This window comes from Triticum urartu, chromosome 7A (assembly GCF_056163025.1).
Source record: "Triticum urartu cultivar PI428250 chromosome 7A, HENAU_Tu73, whole genome shotgun sequence".
Lineage (NCBI taxonomy): Eukaryota > Viridiplantae > Streptophyta > Magnoliopsida > Poales > Poaceae > Triticum > Triticum urartu.
The window spans coordinates 751,191,610-751,214,590 of NC_141879.1; the positions used below are offsets into that span (position 1 = coordinate 751,191,610).

Genomic DNA, 22,981 nt, shown 5'->3' on the forward strand with positions numbered 1-22,981 from the left:
TCAATCCTTTAATTTCCCCTCTCATATTACTAGCCCCATCATATCTTTGCCCACGAATTTGTGTTATAGTCAAACCATGATCAATAAGTAAAGTTTCAATTGCTTCCTTAAGTGACAATGAAGTAGTGTCACTTACATGAACAACTCCAAGAAAGTGCTCACACGGCCACCCTACTTTATCAACAAAACGCAAGCATAAAGCTAGTTGTTCTTTATGTGATACATCACTAGACTCATCAGCTAGAATAGCATAGTGCTCATCACCAAGTTCATCAATAATTTGCTTCCTAGTAAGTTGTGCACAACATTGAATAATCTGTTGTTGTATCTGATGAGATGTCAATTGGCAGTTACCTGATGCATTCTTCAAAACATACTTATTCGCCTCCTCACTATTTGCTGCAAGCCACTTCAATAGCTCAAGGAAGTTTCCTCTATTGCTAAACTATTCACTTTCATCATGCCCACGAAATGCCATTCCTTGATGAAGAAGAAACTGCAAGCATCTAAGTGAATACTTCAACCTCATCTTGTAAAGACGTAAATCCTCACTGTTCACCTTCACAAAAAGAGCATCAATTGTTGCCCAAGGATTCACAAATAAGTTATATCTCTCTTGAGCTGCATTATGCACACTTGATACATAACCAACATGCTTAAGAAGAGCATCCTCTCTATTCCAATTACTCCACCACCATCAGTAAATGCATTAGTTCCCTTACCACTAGTTTTTTTCTCTTTGAACAAGTAACATGCAAAGCAAAATGCAGATTCCTTCTTGATACTATATTCAAGCCAACTATGATTATGAAGCCACAAAGGATTGAATGAACGTTCTCTACTCCCAATTTTTCTTTTTTTAAAGTCATGCGCATAAGGTTTGAATGGCTTTTTAAGGATATATGATCTTTGAACTACATCTTGATCATTGATAGGATAACTTGCAATGGGTAGCCTTTCCCCAGGATCATGTTTAAGACGACTAAAATCATAAACCGGTGGTGATGGCGGTGACACATCTTCAGTTTGCTCTATGGTCACATTTGACATAGACAATGTTGGTTCTTCAATTTGCTCTTCGATCACAACTGGCATACACACAACTTCGTGGGTCTGCTCTTCAGCCACATCCGGCATATTCTCTGCCTTCTTCTTCTTCCCTATCTTCATAGCTTCTCTTTGGAAAAGAGAAACAATGTCTGCTGCCCTCTTCATTCTTCAACAATTCTGCAAGAATACTACTTTCTATCAGTACTACTTTCTATCAATAAAGCTAATTGAGGCCGAAATGAGTGCAGAATTATCTATGTGTTCATAGTGCAAAAAAGCAAACCCTAAATCATAGATTTGGGGGTATTTGATTCGGTACCTTACTGCAGCCGGATTTGGAGGGGGGCGATCCGGCGAGGGCAGGGCCGCCAAACAGCCGTCCGGCGAGCGGCGACAGGGGCGCAGGCAGCCGGCGCTCCAGCAGGGCAGAGGTATAGCCGCGCGCTGGGACCTGGGACAGGCGGACAGCCGGACAGGGGCTCACCGCGGGCGCAGGGAGGCCGGCGGGCTGGAGAAGAGAGGCGGGACGCGGGAGCTTCCTCGGCGGCTGGGCGCCGGCAAGGTCGCCGGGCGCGAACGGCGGCGGCGAGGAACGTACGTGCAAGAGGCGAGGAGGCGAGGCGGCCGTCGGAGTCGAGGTCTCGAGGACTGGACGAGTAATCTGAAATTCTCGATATGGACTTGGTCTGTTTATTGGGCTGGTTTTTTTTCTGGCCCATTTAGAATCTATATATATATATATATATATATATATATATATATATATATATATATATATATATGTTGTCTCAGAATCCCAGGGTGGGCCGCGGCCCACCCTGGCCACCCTGTACATCCGCCACTGCATAAGAGAGAGGGTCAAAAGGGGGAGCAGTGGAGAAGGGGCTGCGGGCTCTTCACACTCACCTCGCCGGTGCATGAGCGCTCGGACTCCCGGAAGCGCGTGGATCAAATCGGGGTGGGAGGAGGTCCCAGAAGGAGCTCGCCATGGCCGCTGGCAGTGGTGGAGCAGGGGCCGCCGTTCCCGGCGGTGATGGAGCCTGGCGGCTCGTGGGAAGCCGGGTTCCCAGCGGTGATGGAGCTGGGTGATCCCGGCGGTGCGCGAGGGTGCAAGAGGGGGGTACGGTGGTGACGGCACTGGGCAGCGGGGGATCCGGCGGCGCGCTGGTTGGTGCACGGCGTTGGGCGTACGCAGCCGCGGCGTAGCGTGTGGGGACTCGCGGTAATGGAATCTGGGTGGGGGAGGTCCAGATGGAACGTGTTATCGTGTGAGGTGACACACGATGTTGGACTGGACCGCCAGCGATGCAATTGATTTCTACGTGTTAGCTAGCAGCATTGTTGACCCATAAATATCTCCATGCACGTCGTGCTTTTTCAAATAAATGTGCAATTTCGAGTAAATATCCCCCAATCCGTCACGCGGACGGTTTAGCTCACATACTATCACCCGAAAAAAAGTGTTTGTTCTATAAATTATGCACACTTTTGAAACTGTACTATATATTTTTGATTTAAGGCTGAATTTGACTCTGTACTGAAAAGGAAACAAACACTGCACATAGATAGGAAGGATTGGACAATGTTGGATTAACATATATACACAGTTTAGACACACACCACAAAAACATATATGCTTGCACGTCCAATCTTTACCTAATAATAAAGTAAATACATGATAAATTGACAATGGTATATACGACTGCATAATAAATCATTGCTCCAAAATACAGACATTTACATGTCATGGCAATAGAGTCTTTTGTTGATCTCAATGAAGCTATTGTTTCACGACATCTCATCAAGGTGTTGTGGTTGGCCACTAGTGGCTGTGATATGTTTTTTTCTCCCGTTGCAAAGCATGGGCATTTTTGCTAGTAATAATAAAAGGGCTATTGCTTTTCTTCCTCCCTAATTTTTTCGTCCATTTTGGTATGTCATCATCGCCCTACATGGTTTGCAGCTTCCTACGTCGTCATCGCACTATGGTTTGCAGCTCCTTAAGTGTAATGGGCCAATTTTTTCTTTATGGGCCGCTACAAAAGTTAGACCTCAGGGCCTGCCCTTCCCTTCCCTTCCCTCCCTTTCCGGGCAGTAAACAGAGTTCGATTATGTCTACTAGTTGAGTGCCCGTGCGTTGCCACGGAACAACAAACTTACATCTCATTCACCATCATCATTGATCTCCACCGCCGACTCAACCTTGCTAGTTGTCTCACCATCATCGTTGAATGCACAATCAGCCTTGCTCTCCCTCATCATTAGTTCAAGAGAGGGTCGTCGCCCTCCCGGAGCCCTAACAACCTCTCTGCTTAGAGCACCACTCCCATAAAATATTGGCTTATGTTTTCTTTTCCATACAATATACTTGTCATCGTTTCTCCCATCTAGCTATGTTTCTCAATTGTCCACGGGGTAAATGTATGTACATCTAGCTATGTTTCCATACAACATAGCTATGTTTCCCGTTTCTCACATCAAAGTTATGTATGTACATCAAAGTTTCCCCGTTTCTCACATCTAGCTATGTTTCTCAACCTCCACTCCATCCCCTGAAGAAATAAGGTTGACATTTTCCACCCTCAATTCGTTCGTGGAATTTTCATTTGGCTCTGTGGCTCATTTGAATAAAAAAATCTTTGTATTAAGATAATCATGTTATTAGTACAAAAGTGGGGTGCCCTTTGGTAACCAATCATCGGTAATGATGATACACTTAGGAAATTAACACTGAAACCTGAACTTTTGTCTACTAACCAGATGATCCATGCTAACTACAGACATGTACTGCATATAATAGTATTCATTGTGAATGCTTGTCTATGCCCAAAGGAAGAAAAATATAAGAAGCTCTATAATACTGGAATAATTTTTGAAGTAGTCTTCTCGCTTAGGGTGAAAGTAAGCAGAGGCGACAGAATAAGATACCTGATAACGTCGATTAGGAACCCTACGACCAGACAAGATTAATCAATAATTTACACAATTGATGCTTGTTATAGTCATTACTCTGTAATTGGCAGAAGTGCAATTACAACCACAGATTGCTATCTAATAACCAAACAGCCTGTAATAATTGTAATAATCACACTTTGCATATATATGTACGCTGATAGAAAATGTGATATTTGAAAAGAGAAAAAATAGAACATGAAAGGGGCTATTGCTTCAGTTCTTACATTAGGACCGCACAAAAAAAAATCCATGCAATCGTTAGTGCGTACAAATATTAACAAAAAATGCATGTTTCTGTTAACAACAACAATACCATGAGTTTTGCTACTCTTCTCTGCCGTAAAATGGTGGCCTGGAACTAAAAAGGATCTAATTCACCTGTTGATTGGTTTCCCCCAACTCCTTGCTTTTTTAGACATACGTACCGCTGTTGGCATAGACGCACCTTGAGTGCAAGCACAATGGAGCAAGTTTACCACGCATTTTCTGCTCCTCTCCACCATCTCCACCGTGGTCATCTACCTCCCATCAGCACTGCATCAGCCTGCATGAGAGCCAAAACATGATTGCAATTCAGTTAGGTAATTTCAACATTATTCCATAACATTCAGGGTTAAGGTGCACGACCTAAATAAGAAACTTAAAGTGCTCTTTAACGGTCCACAGTAAAGGTAAAATAAGAAACTGATTCTACTCTTCTATATGTAACTCCTCTATTTTGCAATTATCATAACCGAAACAATATTCAGAGTAATTGTTCCCTGCATATCTTCTATCCTTCACCATAAGCCATAAATAAACTTGTTTATTTTGATAGTACAATACAAAACATAACTAAAATAGAATCATCTTTTAGAAATTAGGACCTGATAGCAAGTCAATATGGGATTGAACAATGAAAATAAATCAAAGAGCGGTGCTGTGATAATGATTCTATTTGGTCGAGTTGAAACGTGTCTGTCAGCATCAACCAACTGAATCTAGATATATGAAAAACATACAATGGGATTGGTGAAGAATTGCCTATGAATTCAGTCAATATCATGCAACAGAGATGTCAGCAAAGGGAGACATAGTCTCATATGGGCAACACAAAGTGCACAACAGGCACAATGGTGCTGACGTTCTCCACCATGGCCTTAGCAGCATGGACCATGTTGGCCGTAGTACCTCTAATACGGTTCGCATGGGGAAAAATTAACAAAACAATCAATTACAAAATAAGATGAGCCATGAGTGTACCAGTCATCTTCTCTTGATTGCGGATTAGCGTCCGCCTGCATAAGCTCTGTTGCGCTGACTTCTCAGCCTTGTGGGTGTCCATCATACTGCACGTGAGAGGGGATTGGGGTCGCGGTGACAGCTTCAATTTGGTACCTTGTTGTAGCAGGAGAGCAGAGAAGGTTGGTAGCTCGTGCTTTGTCGCTGCCAATTTGGTCCTGCCAATTACAACATGAGTGTACCACTGAGAAACACAAACCAGAGAGAAACTATACTCATTTTCAGTCAGTCGATGAACCAATCAGCAGCTAGATCCCCCAAAATCCATCCCCATACCACGCCCTCACATCATCCATGGCAGACTGCCGCTGCCTCATCTAGCTCTTTCGCACCATGGAGCACCGCCACGATGTCTTCGTGGGAAGCCGGCGACTCTCGGACCCATACCCGTGCTCGCACTCCCGTCCCGCGCGTGACCCCTTTGGCGGCCGCTCCCGGCCAACGGCTCCTAGGAACCCTCCCCGTGGTTCAGCTCCCGCCCCCGCCATGTGACATCATCCTCATCACGGCTGAGGCTCTTCACCAGCCTCTACAACCACTACCCCAACGGAGGAGCCTTAATTGTTCGCGATGGGCGCCGACGGCATGATGGCTCTCAAGATCGCAGCAGGGGGCCGAGACAGGGGCACACCACCCCCAGGGCCAGTACTCTAGCGCCGATGTACTGACGCCCTCCTTCTGCACCGCCGCCAAGCTCGTCGATGGTTGGACGCGATCTAGAATGGTACAGATAAGAGGGAGGAGTAGAGAATTTCTTCATGGGACTGGATCCCACCGCCGACGGCCTGGACCGCGACCGCGGGGTGGACGAGGAGGCGACAGCAGGAGACATTTTTTCTCAGGAGCCGGAAGAGACACGGGATCGGGAGCCATGGGGTGCGAGAGGCGAGGAGGCTGGGTGGGCGTGGGATCGTGCGTTCGTGGGTTGTGGTTTTCTGAACTTTTTTTTTCGGGCGGGGATGGAAGAAGCGGTGGGAGGACTTTCGATAGCTGACGATAGAAGGAGGGTCGAACCATCACGACGTTCGATCCCCCTTTAATAGGAGAGATACTAAACTTTCAGATTCCAATTAATAGTCCCACCCTGCCTCTTTACATTAAATCCCAGCAACTTATATACCTTCAGAGTTGCAAGAATCAACAAGTGAGGAAAAAAAGTTGAGATATGATTCATCTTTAGCCAAGAGGAATGAAGAAACATGCCTACCGCATGTATTATGCAGCACCAATAAAAAATGTTGAAGCGAGAAAATGAGGAGAGGCGCATGAATCCAAAGAAAAAAGGTGCCCAGCCTAAATAGAAAGGTAGCCGATCTGAAGATTCTGAACAAATTGGTGCAGACATGGTGGGTCATGGGTGCACAACCATTTGTCGTTGGAGCCTAATAAACAAATCAATCATAAAGAAGAGAGAGAGCCGGGGATACAGGGAAAATTGATAGCGGCCCGCCTGAAGAACAGTGACACGAGCAGGCCAGATATGCACAGAGATGGAGGAGCTCATTGCGCCAGCGGCAGCCGAGCCGCATCCGCCCACGCGAAGCCCCGAAGCAAGGCACTGCCGGAGGTGGGACTGGACACGACCACGCCGGATCCGAAGCCCCGAGAGCCCCGGCGGCTGATCGACTCGCCCCCTCGCAAGGCAGGCAGCCGCCGAGGACGACTTTGAGCAGGCCACTACTGCGCGCAGGCCGCGGCCGCCAGGAGCCCACTTTGCCCCAGCAATCAGCCACCCACCGAAGAGGGGCTCCACCACCATGGCGTGGGAAAACGCCGCCCCGGCCGTGGTCGCCCCAGCCGCAGCAGGAACACGCTGACGCTGCCAGAACCTCCCGTGCCACCCCTTTGGCAGCCGGGATCGTCGCAGGCGGCAGCGACGGCGATGTGGCCGGCATAGAGGTCGGCGGCGCTGGGTTCAACCCGATGTTGCCCTGGGGTGCGACACGGGAAAAAAACTGGGGATATACGTAGATGCGAGCAACTTCGGGAGAAAACGTAGCGTGTGTGGGGGTGTAGGAACGCCAGCGATGCACCTGGTTTCTTCTAGCAATTAGCCGACGTGTCCACCCGTAAATTTTCCCTTTTTTATTAAGGATGCTGTGTGATACAAAGAACCCTGCACAAATAAGGAAATTACATCCAGGTCCTTGAGGAACCCACCAACCACCCACCCCACTGCAAGTTGAGGGCGCGGCGCTGCTGCCGCCGTTTTCACCTGAAGCTGGTGTGACTTTGAAATCCGCAGTCAGACCTTTTGTGGACGGGAAGTCTTCAAGCAATGACCCCATCGCCCTAGCTCATGAGAGAGAAGAGGCCGGAATGATGCACCGCCGAAAGAACCACCACACCTCCATCGCCGTCAATGAAGAAGGTAACAGAACTAGTGTCGCTCCTGTACAACAACCATACGCCCAGATCGAAAGCCGACAAACAAGAGCTCCTCATCGGAAGGATCTGGAGGAAGACAAATTCGGCACGGCCGCCATACAGAACAACGGCAAATGAACGCGACCAAATACACAATCTCACCGCTAGCCGGCGAGAAGAGTAGTCCTCCAACTCACTGACGACTGAATCGTCGGGACAGGGAACGACTTAAGGTAGAAATTATTCCCCGTGCCGCCGTCTCCACCATCCACACGCTGGCGGTCAAAACCCTAAATCCTACTTTATGCACAAGCCTGACACGAGGGGCCGCGGTTTCACACCCCTCCAGCCTCCGGAGTAGCCGCCAGAGGAGAGGGGAACCAGTGTGCTTGCCGGCAAGCACATGAGAGGAACTGTTGCCTCTTACTGAAGGGAGAGCAAAGCGAATATTTGAAGCTTATTGGGTTTCACGGACCGGTAAATAGCTTTCAGGCCATCGCGCGGATGTGTTAGCGTGCACATGTGTTTGTTCTCCGAACTATGCACACGTTGATGGATTTGGGGCTACATATCTTTCTTTTAATAAGGTTGGATTTGTTGCTATTTGTGTCGCAACAGAATAAAAAGTTAGAACATCTATACAACAAAGACTTTACAATTAACGCATGCGACAGAAGATGCATGCCTGGACGCTAGACGAAGTCTACCATATTTTAATTGTATGATGGTAACTCAAAATAAGCATTGTGTACGGTATTTTTATTATTAGCATGCTAATCTAAATATAAGGTGGTTCACCCGGTTAGTTGACTAGAATTGAACCATCATTTTTGTCATCATCAAACTTATTATCTATCTTGCCAACCTTATTAATGATAATTAGCGTTTGTTTCACAACAAAGCACATTAATCTTTTTTTTTCCGTTGCAACGCACGGGTATATGTGCTAGTGATAAGAAGGTACAAACTGGGCGCGGTCAGAAGAAAGATGACCCAGCAGCTCACAAGTGACAAGAGGATCGATCGCCACCCCTACGCTGCTTTGCCACGACGAGGTTTGTAGCTCACCGCGTGGTCTGTGCCTTGGCGATCAAGACGCCTCTGGGCACTCGTTATGGGCAGGTTCCACAAGTCTTCTGCATAGTGAATAGATGACGTCTACTTCGGGGTTAGTGGACATTTGCTTATGCACAATTGCTTAGCACCCCTTCGTAAAAAAATATAAGAGTGTTTATTAGATCACTAGAGTAGTAATCTAAACGCTTTTATAATTTTTTACAGAGGTAGAACATGCATAGTGCACTCATTAACGACCAAATGAAATGCAGGGTGCGTGCAGCTAGAGAATGTTGTGCAGTGGTACCGTTCATCGACAGAAGAGTTCCATTTAAAGGAATTCGTTTCTTTAATGGTCGCCTATCTCAACCTTCTGCGTTGGAGACATGTTTCTCTTCCAAGCAAGGAAACAACCTTGCGTCTTGTTTATGCACGTACGCTGCATGATCCTTAGTTTTTTCTTTTTTGCGAATCAGACCTAGTTAATTTAAACTCTAAAGATACCTAGATATGGAGTACAAGCTATCTATGACAAGATTGTCATGCCATGTAAACGAGATACCATGTCAAATCTCCAACAACACGGCCGGTAATGGGAGCGGGTCTTTCCTACGCATCTCCTTTGTCCCCAAGTCAATGTTGATGAGCGGACCACCGCCACCAACGGTAAAAATTGGCCGACCATCATCATGAAGCCACACGTCAGGACGGTGTATCCGGAGCACCGCCGGGCCGCTTTTCTCTCCGGGTTCGTCAATGAACTCAATCATCACATGGTCTGGAGCGATATAAGGATCCAATGACCGAATCTTCTCTTCTCTGTCGATCACGGTTTTAAACGCCCAACCACCACCTATATGTTGTAACCACACCTACGTCTTGAACTCGTCAGCAGTGAGCAATTGCAGCCTCAATCTAGCGATGTCACATGTTGTTGCACTACTAGAAAAAACCTTACACACGAAACCATACTAGCAGCACGATTTAAAATAAGGCGCTACTGTTACTTAGCAGTAGCGCGTGAGAAAAAACAGCACTACTGATAGCCAAGTAGCAGTAGCGCGTCTCTACTAAACGCCGCTACTACTACAGTTGGCACGAGGTTGCCCTTGGACTAGGTATAGTATTAATGCGTTTTGTGAAAGCGCGCTGCTGCTATTGAACTTAGAAATAGCGCTTTTCACCAACCCTCGCTGCTGCTAAGTTTAGTCTCCTCCTTGGAACTAAGTTAGTACCACCTCGTTCCGCGAATTGGGTGTTTATCACCTTAAATATGTTATTTCTCAAACTATCACAACCACTTGGTCTTCATTGAACTCTAGGTGTAGGATTTGTTCCCGCAATATGAATCTTCATCAGTTTCTTAACCGGTGAGGATTCATACTGATAATTTAGATTCTACACAAAAAGATCATTGATGATTAATGTTTTTTTGATGGTTTTGTTACATGCTTAGCCTTAGCAGTACACGCGTTTTTGGGAAAAACGCCACTGCTATTGGGCTTAGCAGGAGCACGCTTCCTGGGCCAGCGCTACTGCTATGGGTGTGTTATCCCCAGGTTCCTCCCACGTTGCCGACCTTCTTCTACCTCTCCTCACTCCACCCTGCCTCACTCTACCTCCGCCGCGCGCCGCCGCATTGCCGTCGCCACCACATTGCCGCCACCGTCCTCCCTCCTCTCCCTCCTCCTCCAACCGCCCTCCTCCCTTCTCCTCCGGCCAAGCCCTCCTCCCTCTTCTCCTCCGCCCAATCCCTCCTCCCCCCTCTCCTCCGCCCAAGCCCTCCTCCGCCACCTCTTTAGTCCCAGCCTGACACCAGCCTGCCACCACCTCTTTAGTCTCGGTTCGTGGCATGAACTGATACTAGAGGTTCAACACGAACCAGGACTAATGATGCCCACCGCCCAGTTGTTGGAACCGGCACTAATGATCACATTAGTGCCGATTCATTTACAAACCGGGACTAATGTGTCTCACGTAAAGTAGTTTTTTCTACTAGTGATATATTCATCTCCTTTGTGCACCCTTATACAGGAAAACATGTGTTAGATTTTTTGAATGTAAAAATAGTAATAATAATAAAAAGTAGAAAAAAAAGTAAAAAAAAAAGATTTTCATACGAGTCTAACCCTAAAATTAGTCCTGGGAACATACGATTCAAATTAGTACCGATCCGACTAAACTTTGAACGCACGATTAGCCTGTGCCCGTGCCCGTGCCCGTGCCGTATATGTACACACATAGAGAAAGACCGAGGTGATCTAGATCGAAACCTTACCAACATAGGCGGCGGCGATATCAAAGAAAACATGGGGTTCCCGCTACCTTCCCAGCCGGAGGAGAAGGAGAAGGACGATGTGGCGGACCTGACAAAAAAGAAGGCGGAGGAGGCTGCGTCACAGGAGGGTGCCGATGCGAGCTCGGACATGGAGGTGGAGCCGTGGAGGACTTGTACGACGACTGCCCCAAACTCGGACGATGACCCTGACACCGTCTACGCCAAGCTCGCTGCATGGTACGAGCAGCGCGTCCGGGAGCGGCATGCTCGCCTTCCCTGGTTGAAGTACGACTCAGCCGCCAATATCCTCGAGAAGCACGGGGAGGTTTCTGCTTTCTACAACAACAGGCAACACGAGGTGGATCCCCATGCCGCACGCACCAACGTGGCTGGCGATGGTGTTGCTCTGGCGGTGGCACCAGCTGACCCAGAATCTGCTCCAACGAAAATCAATTAATTCGTGAGAACAAGATTAACCGATCTCTGCTATTGGTGTAGAAATTTGTATACGTTGTACTCACTTATAATGTTTTAAGCTATTTGGTGTTTAATTCTTCTTGTCAGATTGTTTCAGCCATGCACGAACAGTGTTTGGGGTATATTTTTGGCATAAAATAGTTGCGGGCTCTCATGTGAATGCGCATGATGAAGAGCTTACACTTAACCTAATACTTTCTGTAAGGGAGTTACCTGAACATGTTGTAGTATTAGAAGGACTGTGATATTTGGCACATTTGTGCCATATAAGCAAAACTGCCACACCTTTACTTTTCTTCACTTTAAATATATGCATATATTAGCTTGACTATTTCTTCTTTCATGTGCATTTTTTCTTCTAAGTATATGCATACACTAGAGGACAAAAAGCTGATGTCATTCTAGATTCTTTTTATTCAAAAAATTTAAAATATTTTGTAGCTTAAACCGTCGGTCCGATGTAAAAACCGTTTCTACATAAAAGATTCGCGCCGAGATTTTCGAAACTAGATCCCATGTTGGCATGTTCCGATGACTTTTTTTTTGGCCGAAATTTACCACGCCTAGGCCACATAAATTACCATGCCAGTTATATGCAAGTTACCGTGCTATTTCCACATAAGTTATCAAACGCATAAAAATGGTTCACCGACCCTGCAGTTCATATATTACCATGTTGTATTCATATAAGTTATCGGGCCTGCGGTTCTTATATTACCATGTTGTTTTTAGGTCTGAGGTTCGTATACTACCATGCTCTTTGGTCAATGTTATATCGGTGCGTGTACATGAGTTATCAGCCGCGGTTCGTATATTACCATGATGTTTTCATATAAGTTATCCGGGGGTATGTTTTTAACAATTTTTCCTCTTAATCAAAGTTCGTGGTGTTTGTACGTAGGTATGTGATGCGTATGTAATCATTGCTATTTATACAGAATTTATGAGGGTATGTTACAACAATTTCCCCATCGAGTCAAATATTATCATGGTATTTGTACGTGATGCGTATGTAATCATGCTATTTACACAAAATTTACGGGGGTATATTTCAATAATTTCCCCATCGAGTCAAATATTACAATGATGTTTGTATGTAAGTTATCAAGTATTTGTACGTGATGCGTATTATAACCTTTTATTACTCTTCCACAAATCAAGACTATTACCGTGTTATTTACACATAAGTTTCCGGGGTATATTTTCAACAACTTCATCTACCCGAATCAAACTTATCATGGTCTTTGTGAATGACTTATCAGGTCTGCGGTGCATATATTACCATGCTATTTGTATAAAATTTACCAACGATATATTTCTGACAACTTTTTCCGTGGGTTAAAGCTACCATACTGTTTTTGCGTAAGTTATTGTGTCTATAGTAAGTACATTACCGTGCTATTACCTAGAACTTATTGGGGTTAATGTTAAAAAAATTCAAGGTCAAAAAGTTATCATAGTGTTTGAACAAGAGTTACAGGTCTTCGGCGGGTAAATTATTACGTTATTTATACATAAATTACCGAGGGTATGCTTTTCAACAACTTCATCCGGGTCAACTTTATGGTGCGTATATTACCATGATGTTTATACAAAATTTACCGAGGGTACGTTTCCAACAACTTTTTTCCTAGATCAAAGTTAACACGGTGTTTTTGCGTAAGTTATCATGTCTGCAATGTGTATACTAGCGTGCTATTTGCATAAAAATTACCGGGGTATGTTTTACAACAACTTTTCTCTCTTGATCAAAGTTACCACGATAAGTTATTGTGTATGTACTCCGTATATTACCATGCTATTTACATAGAAGCTATCGTTGACATATTTTTCAGCACATTTTTCTTGCTTGGTCAATATTACCGTGGTGTTTGTAAGTAGTATGTTTTCCCGTTCTCGTCTCCGCTGCATAGCCTCCTCCCACGACCGCCTATATTTCTACCCAAGTTATGAGATCTACGGTTTTGTATATTACCCTCCTATTTACATAAGTTATCGAGTGCATGTTTTTAACAACTCCCCACCCCTTTCAAAGTTACCTAGAGTTATCAACTCTGCGGTTCGTATATTATCATGTTATTTACACTGAAGTTATCAGAGTTGTTTTCAACAACAAATTTCCTCAAGGTCACAATTACCACGGTATTTGTACCTAAATTATCAATTCTTTGGTGCATATATCACCTTGTTATTTAAACAGAAGTTTTTTGGGTGCATGTTTTGAACAATTTTTTCTCTGGTCAATTATCATACTTTCCAAGAAAAGTATCGGGTCAAAAAAATACCAGAGAAGAGTGGACTGCTTGCGGGCCATTCAATGGTGCAGGCTCGCGAACGTGGTTGGGGTCAACATGCTCGACGGGAGCAAACCCTCACCGGCAAGCTAAGCGGCTGCCGGAGCTGTATAGGCAGGGTCGTCGGTGGACATCAAGGAGGCGCCGGAGGCCACAACCGTCAGGGCAGAGGGGGTACAGCGAAGGAGCTGCATTTCCAGCGGCGGCGAGCAACGGATCGAGCCAGACGGCCGGTGGAGAGGTGCAGGCGGGTGGCGGCGGCGGACGTCAAGGAGTCGCCGGAGGTCATGACCGTCGAGGCGGGTGGAATCCAGTGGAGGAGCTCCCGTTGGATGGGATAACAGAGAGAAGAAGGAGATGAGACAGAGAGAGGGAGGAAGGAGGATGGAGGGGAAAGAAAGAGCAGGGAGGTGCAGTGCGGTCTGGCTCACCGACGGCGGCTCATCGGAGGGGGGCGCGGCAAGGTGGCGCGAAGCGGCGCGGTTGAAGCTCGGGGATGGGGCGCGCTCGAGTGTTGCGATGGGAGATGCAAAACTGCCGAGAGATGTGGTGCTCGAGCGATGCGAGATGCGTGATGTCGCTCGCTCGATTTGGATCAAAACGAACGGCATCCAGATGGTGTGGCATTTTTGCAATCTGGCACAGGGTTGCCAAATACATATTTCGTTAGAATAATGGTGGAAATCACCATGTCTATTATCATCAGAAGGCGTTGCCCTATGTACAGGAGTAGATGTATTCTTGTGGCTTGTGTACTGCTGTGTGTCAAGCTCTAGTCACCACCATCTTCCTCCATCTTTTGCGGTGCGAAAGTCTACCATCACCGTTGCTAAACTCCACATGTTGCTTCATAGAGTATAGCGGTAAGACAGCTACTAGTGGGTTTCGGGTTGACAAGGTACGTAACCAAGAACTCTGCACTATGCATTAAAGTCTTTCTAGGGTGTTGGCTCGTGGTTACTGGCCCAGCCGGTGCACGCCCTCAGAGCTGCTGTACGTTGCAGAGGTTGGAATGTTGTACAGTTTGAGAGGAAGGGATTTCAATTCACATGATGACCAACCAAAAGAAACGGTCAATCCTCAACGTGTAAAACAATACAACTTGTTCTAGTGACAGGGTATGACAAGGAACAGTTTGAGATGATTCAGAAGAACGGACGCGTACGTACGTGTTCAGTTCATTGTGAAATATTCAACTTCAACAAGGTTAGAATTGCCAGTTTCAGATTCAGATGAATGGACTTTGTCTACGTATGTTGCTATTGCTTGTAATTCAGGAGCAGAGCCCCTGCAAAACTAAAACAGAGGCAGAGTACCGGATTATAACTTGGAGAATGGCAACTGAACCTGGATTTTGTTTGAGCAACCTAGATGAGATCCATTGTGTTCGCCTCCATCCAAGGTGAGTTTCCACTTGCAAGGTCTACATGTGGCTCTGGGCCGCCATTTGGTTTTCACCTCTGGGCCATATATACTCTACGTATGCTTATTATTGCTTGGAATGCAAGAACAGAGTCCACTACATAGGCAAATACAGTGCATACAATGCTGTTTATTTTGAAAAAGCAGGCTTGCCCCCGGCCTCTGGCATCTGAGCGATGCACTGTATGGGTGGAACATAAAGAGCAGAGGTGCTATGTATGTAGGGTACTATTTTGTAGCTTCCAAGTCGACAGAAATGGATTTGGAGGCGTTACCCCTGTCTGTCTTCCATAAAAGGCAGGAAGAGAAGAATTGAAAAAGTTTTCGATTTACTGAATGTAGATGGTCCTTTCTTTTTTCCAGGAGAAGATGTGCTGAATTGGATCTCAATCTGGATTAGTCCATCATGAAAAGGATGATCTCGACGGTGGCCTTGTCACCAATCCAGCATGACACCACAACCACCTTCTGAACTGAAGTGGTTGGTGAGAAGACCTTGTCTGAAACTCGTGAATAAAAGCGACAGTTCTCAATTGAAGAACTGGACATTTACTTCTGGAAACTGAACTGGACACTTTTGCCATGTGTAATAATAAGGCTATATATGTATGTATGCTCTTTCTTGCTTGTAATTAACCAACACAGACAGACAAAAAAAAGACGCACTATTTCCTGAATGTTGTTTACTGAATTTCGAGTACAGTGTGTGGAACTAGGGAGTTGGGATAGTTCTGCATCTACTAACCAATTTCCTGTAAAAGACGGAATATACAAAACTGAGATCTTCATGCTTGCACCAGAAACTGCCAGCTGTACTTTGAGGGCTTCATCTACTAACCTATTGAAGATTAGAAAGAGAAGCCCTCAAAGGAAGTGAGTACTAATCTTCCGTCTAAAATTGATGCAGTTGGGCAGCAATACCTCTGTATATCAGCAACCTCGACGGTGATACAGAGAGAAATGAATCAGAAGCATCAATTTTTGTGTGTGTGGAAGGATCATATACGCCGCGCCTGAGCCGTGGTTGCCGCGTCGCTAATCATCGGAGCTGCGTCTAGATAGGCCGTGCGTCGCCGTTGCCACGCGCTCACCGCGAGCCGCTACTGAGGCCTCCATGTCCGTCGCGCTCGCCGCGGACGCCATCGCGCGCCACGGCCCCGAACCTGGTCGGTCTGATACCAAACGTTGGGTCCCGAGTCCTTGCCCTCACTCACTCTTTCTCATGGTCCGAGCGAAAGGAAGAAGAAGAGAAGAAGGGGACACAGGTGCTTTTCCAGCAACGAACGCCCGCCGCGCATACAACAGTTTTCTTCGGAGCACGAGCTGCTCTGGACAAAGATAACACAGGGACTAGTGGGTCTTATACGCGTGCACATAGATGCGGCACGCCACGCTCAAGCCGCGCTCCACTCGCGCACTCAACACGCTCCCCTCTCCCCGGCCAGCGCACCCGCCGTGCTCCGACGCTAACGACGGGACCGTTTCCAGTGCGGCGACGCAGTGACCTCTCCGGCTATCTTGCTAACAGACTCACGCACACACGCAGACACGCACATGCGCCATACCCTGGCCATACACTAGTCGGACAATGCCCAGACACACACAAGCACGTCCACAAACGCACACACGCCCACACCCTCCACGGACCAGACATGGCGCGCCGATGCCGGTCACCACCGTAGGGCGTGGTTTATTTGTGCCAACAACACAATCTTACTGTCAATAATACAAGACATACAACACATGTCTTTGCCAAAGACATGACAACTAAAAAAAAAAAGCTTGTGGTTTGAACTTCAAATTCGTGTTGTGGCATCACTTGGACCTTTGGCTCCATTGCAATGATGGTGTCCATGCATGCAATTCGATGTAACCAAAGCAACATGATAAAGATCTTCATTGTCCATCTTATCACATTGCTAATATAAATTTGTGTTGTAGCATCACTTCACTTTAGTCTTATCTCCATTATCAAGGCCTGCACTTCATTCATGCAAGTTGATTTGATTGATGTAACGAGGCGGCAGGATGAAGATCTCCATGGCGATATACACACAGACCTAAAGTAGATGCGATATGCACACAGCTGAGCTGGGATTAAGAGTACGCATCGAGGTTTTCCATTGTCACGTAGTATATACTAGTACGGACGTACCCAGGAAAAAAATGAAGTGTGTGCACACTTTAAAAAAAAATTCTCACCTAATCCATGTGTCAGACAAAATATGGCAAAATAATAACATGAGGAGCTTAATGCAAATCCCACAACAATTTAGTTCACAAAATATATCTCAAATGTGCTCAATTACAATACAAGTAGTCTTACATGAAAGAAGCATAAGTAGAAAATTACATCACTAGGTAACTCTACGTTTTTGCGTTGCCATGAAAGCATCAACTATGTCATCTTCGCTTACTTCCATGAACACATCTCGTTCAATAAATGTCACCAAGCAATCATTCAAGCGATCATCACTCATAGTAGTCCTCAACTTATTTTTCACTAGATTCATTGCTGAAAATACTCTTTCAACACTCGCCGTCGCCACCGGTAAAATCAATATCAATTTGATGAGTAAGTAGACCAAATCATAAAGAATATGCTTCTTTGTTGCAACAAGCATAATAGAGAACTCACCAACATTACTTGCATTTCTAAACCTATCATCTTGTCTAATATCATCAATAAAATTAGTAAGTTGAAATTCTAGCCTTATCAAATATGTGCTTGAAATGTCCATGGGATAGAATTCAGCAAGTCTCATTACCTTGAGTGCATCATAAGAAGCAAATGAATTGAGGGGATTCCAAGCCGACATGCAAATAAGCAACTCCATATTAACCTCATCAAACCGATTGTCAAGCTCTTGAATGGTTTGATCAATGACACCAAGATATACTTCTCTTCTATAACGATCATCATTTGTTTGTACTTCATAATACCGACGTGATCTTCGATTAGGCTCATAAATATCCTCCCACAAAGGAACTTGAATGTCATGTTTGTTGCAAAATAAGGTTAGCTTTGCAAGAAATTCTTCCCAACCATGAGACCTCATGTGTTACATTCTACTCTTTGCCAAACTAACAAGTGTCATTGCATTGACAATATCTTGATCTCTCTTTTGCAAAGATTTGGACAACTCATTTATATAGCCAAGAATAACAAGCATCAAGTGAAGATTGAAAACAAAGTCAAATGATTCAAAGGGTTGAGCAACTCCACGTATTCTTGTCCACTCACTTTTTTGTGAAGAATCTTTTCCAATAGTATCAAGTACTTCAAGGATTGTGGAATACATGCTAACAATGTGCATAATGGTTTTAAAATGAGAACCCCAACGAGCGTCACCGGGTCTAGCTAGTCCTCTCTTGATTTAGCCCACTTCCACTTTCAATCTCACCCATTTCAAGTGCTTCCAACACCTTTTGAGCTCTAACATCTCGAAGCATGTCATGGCGCTTACAAGAAACTCCAACAATATTGAGCAAGTAAGAAACATGATCAAAGAACCACAAACATGGTTCATTGTCCTTTGCCACAGCTATAAGAACCAACTGAAGTTGATGTGCAAAACAATGGATGTAATAGGCAGAGGGTGACTCTTTTATGATCAATGTTTTCAACCCTTTAATCTCCCCTTCCATCTTGCTAGCCCCATCATATCCTTGCCCACGTATTTGACTAGGATTCAAATGATGATCTTTAAGCAAAGTTTGAGTTGCATCCGTAAGTGACAATGAAGTTGTATTGGCAACATGAACAACTCCAAGGAACCTCTCACATCATCTTCCCGATTTGTCAACAAATCGTACACAAAGAGCAAGTTGTTCTTTATGAGATGCATCACTAGACTCATCAGCTAGGATTGCATAGTGGTTGTCACCAATATCTTCAATAATTCTTTTAGTTGTTTGCGCCGCACAACATTCAATTATTTGATTTTGTATCTTTGGACTAGTCAAGATGCAATTCCCAGGAGCATTGTTCAAAACAAGTTTATTAACTTCTTCATCATTTTCCAAAAGCCATTTAAGAAGTTCAAGAAAGTTCCCCGTATTGCTAGATTCTTCACTCTCATCATGTCCACGAAATACCAATCCTTGGTTCAAAAAAAACCTCAAGCATCTAAGTGAATAAGTCAGCCTAGCCTTGTACATACGCAAATCCTCTTTATCCACCCTCACCATAATGTTATCACTGTTTGCTTCACAACAATAGAATGCTGCTGGTCCGGCTTGCCTGAAGTCTTGCCGCTTGCTGTTGGATACGGGCCCTATTGAAACAAGGTGGAGGGGCATGGGAGATGGACAAGAGGTGGATTTTTCCGAAGCAAACGCAGACATCCAGGGACTTTCAACAGGGGCTGCCACACAAAAAGGTAAAGGGAAAGGGGGTGGCGGTGGCGGTGGAAGAGGAGTGCGCCGCAGCGCAGGAGGAGAATGACGGCTATCATATCATCAGCAGTGCGCCGCATTTACTGCACTTCGGCATGTTTTGTAAGGGGAACAGCAAGGGAAGAGTTTGTATTTCTCTCTCTCTCTGAATCCTCTGTTTCTTCCAAAACAGAAAAAGAGTAAGAAAGAAATTGGTCTGAGACTTCTCCTTCCAACACAATCCTCTGTTTATTGTGTTGGTAGTAGTAGACTAGTTTACTCGCTGCCCGTGGAAAGACTTGGCTTGCTGTCAAAGAGGGATCCCTTCCTTGATGAACAATCAATGTTTGGCTCCATCACTCCCCTCTTCTATATGACATATGTCCAAAAACCATATTGAAAGACGAATTTGGATGCATGAAGGGGTTGTGTCATCATTCTGATTGAATTTCTTTTATTCCTTCCACACATGAATGTATCGAACATGGATGTAGATCCATTGGGTTGTTTGGATTACAGCATATTAAATCCTCCCCACTTACAACTGAAACAACACACTATTACTCTTCATTTGGATGGAGTAGATCACTCAAAACACCAGCACGCATACTGCTTGCTCTACATACCACTGTAGGTTCAACTAGAACTCAGCAATGTGCACGCAAGCACCTCGCCCATTCTAGCACTTGCCTTGGCTTGAGCATCCTGCCATGGCAGCGCTTCGCTACTCTGGCCTGCTTCGTCACCGACTTGATATGTTGGCGTCGGAGATGATCTTGATATGGCTTCACATAGTCAGCTAGCTTCTACTCGCCTGTCAACGGGCCAACGCCTCGTCATGAGTTCGCAGAGCAGCACACCGGAGCTCCATATGTCTGCCTCTCTTGGTCACATACCAAATGCCTGCCGTTAAGTTCGCATACAGTACAATGCTGACAGTTAGATGCATCTCAAATTCTGAATGTACAACATCCGAGGACATGATGCCATGACTTGATTTTTAACCACACAACACGCTTTGCGTTTCCTGTTGTAACTGTATCCTACACGATATACGGATTGTGCCGTCTCTCTCGGGAGCTTCTCAGCCTCCCAATTTGTATCGTTGTAACACTGCTCATCGAATGCAATACAGAGTGATTCAACTCATCCGTTATCTAATGGAAATCGGAGAGGGAGCTCTCTTTTAAAAAAAAAAAAACTCACAGTGGACAGTTGATGGACAGTAATTGCGTCAGTATTGACAATAACTACTCTGTTTCCTTCACAAAATATCTTTATCTCCATCAAGCTACGATATCCCTGCCTTATACTGTATCCACCCAAAATAAGAAGGAACTGGACAGTTGATGGACAGCAACAAATATAGCTTAAACAACCGACGCATTCAATAACGCCACGGACGCCACCCTACCAAGCTGCCATGTTCTCAACCTACATGTGATGAAATCTTCAGAGATTCCACCGCTGGAAGTACTCCCTACTTTATTCGACCAAAATGGTTTCTACTAAATGTATAGAAAGAAAAAGAGCAGTTATAAAAGGATTGACACGATACAGTGAATAGCTCGCGACAGCCCTTGGGCACTGAAAAACAACCAAAGTATCAGCAAACAAAGTAATAAACAAATATATGTTGCCTGAAACCTGGGTAGGACGAAAGCCTGGCTTCGAAACCGTTATGACAACCAAATTCATAATAGAAAGTCTTACCTCCAACATTTCAAAGCACCTGCCTATCATCAGTTCGATTTCAGCTGATGATGTGACACATCCTTTCTTGGTGCTGATTGCTGCGATTCTCTTTCCAAGGTTGACTAAACTACATATTGCTTGCAGCTATTAGACTCTGTTCTTACTTCCATTGAGATAATACTGGATTTCTGAAAGTGGAACGAGTACATATGTGGAAGTCAAAAAATAAAGCATGCAATCTACACCGTATGGTGCTAGGTGAACGAATATGTTTTTCATTAGAAAAAGGGTGAACAAATAAATTAACAATATTGTAAAAGGGAAATGAATGGAACCCATCACTTGTAGCTTATTTAATTCCACATATGTACAAAGCAGCCAATTCTAACTTATAGGTAGGGTAGTAGCATGTATTTCAGTCACGGAATCCTTTCCTGGAATCAGTTTGGTAACTAACCACACAACGTGCTCTCTAAATTCAGAAAGACACGCTGAGAACATTTAATAATCCCAGTAATGAATGACGGTAGCGCACAAACAAAAGGGCAGCAAGGAACGTGGTTCAGTAGCTACTCTGTCTGTTTTTTATACCGCATCTACAAAATAAGAGCTGTTAGAGTTGTGTCGAATATTATTGTACAAGGTAGGTTACAGTTGGACTTGGTTTTGGACTGTGTGTAGACAAGGTAGGAGTTGTGTCCTAATAGCACACCTGTATCCTAGGCCTCTCATATATATCGGGGATAGACACACGATGTAACCTATGACAACATAATAGCACGGGCACGCGGGGGAGCCGGCGGCGTGTGCCGGCGCCCGGCCTGCCGGCGTGCGGTATTGTGACGGTGTCACGGGGAGGAGCGCCCGTAGTCAGGCTCCGGGGATGTAGCCATGATGGTGAACCTCGTTAACAAATCTCGGTGTCGTGCTCGTGTGATTGCTTGGTCCTCGGTAAATCGACGGAACGCCTCGGATTTATTCTAACAAATGGTATCATGAGCAAGGTTACGATGAGGCTATGGATTGTTGATCTAGAGAAGGTCGTGGTTATGGAAAAGGTCAATGGCAGGCGGCGCGATTTGGCAGCAACGGATGTTGCGGGCAGTTTTCAAGTCGCGTAGAATTCTCGGCCAGTATAGCAACGGTGACAAGAATCGGAAGCAATCGGAAAGCAGGCGCAGTGCCAGATCGAATCAGCAAATCAGGGTCGGGCGGCAGCATCAATCGGCAACGTTCGGCCGCGTACAGCAGTAGATCGAAATCGAATCGATCTGGAGCTTGAGGCGGCGGCCGAGAGCGCACGTATCCGAACCAGGGTGCGAGTTGCAGCGGAAGCCACGCGGCATGGCACAGCCGATCTATTCGATCGATGGATGACAAGCAGTGCAAGGTGGCCAGCGGCCCATTGAGGGCAGGCAATCGACGAGCGCCGCGGAAGCCTAGTGGTCCAGGTCGGCATGGGCAGGCAAAACTCCAGGAGGATGGTGCGGTAGCAGGGCCAGATGCATGCGTAGCACGCAGCGATCGAGCGAGTCGATTGAATTGCTGGTTTAATCAGTGGTACAGCGTTGGATTTGTTGCTTGAAAAAAAGGTGACACAAGTTCCAAAGCAGGAAGCCACGATGGTGGTTTTGGCTTAGACTATTTTCAGCTTTATGCTAAGTGCACACGGATTGCTACCATGAGAATCGCTGGCAGGATGGAAGTGGAAGTGGATGTGCAGGCCAGC

General features: G+C 45.5%; 2 pseudogenes; both read right to left on the reverse strand.

Annotated features, from left to right (window-relative positions):
* Positions 1-31: 31 nt before the first annotated feature.
* On the reverse strand, positions 32-1,223 carry LOC147962803 (uncharacterized; annotated as a pseudogene).
* A 16,314-nt stretch (positions 1,224-17,537) lies between these two features.
* LOC147962804 (uncharacterized) lies at positions 17,538-19,482 on the reverse strand (annotated as a pseudogene).
* Positions 19,483-22,981: the final 3,499 nt, after the last annotated feature.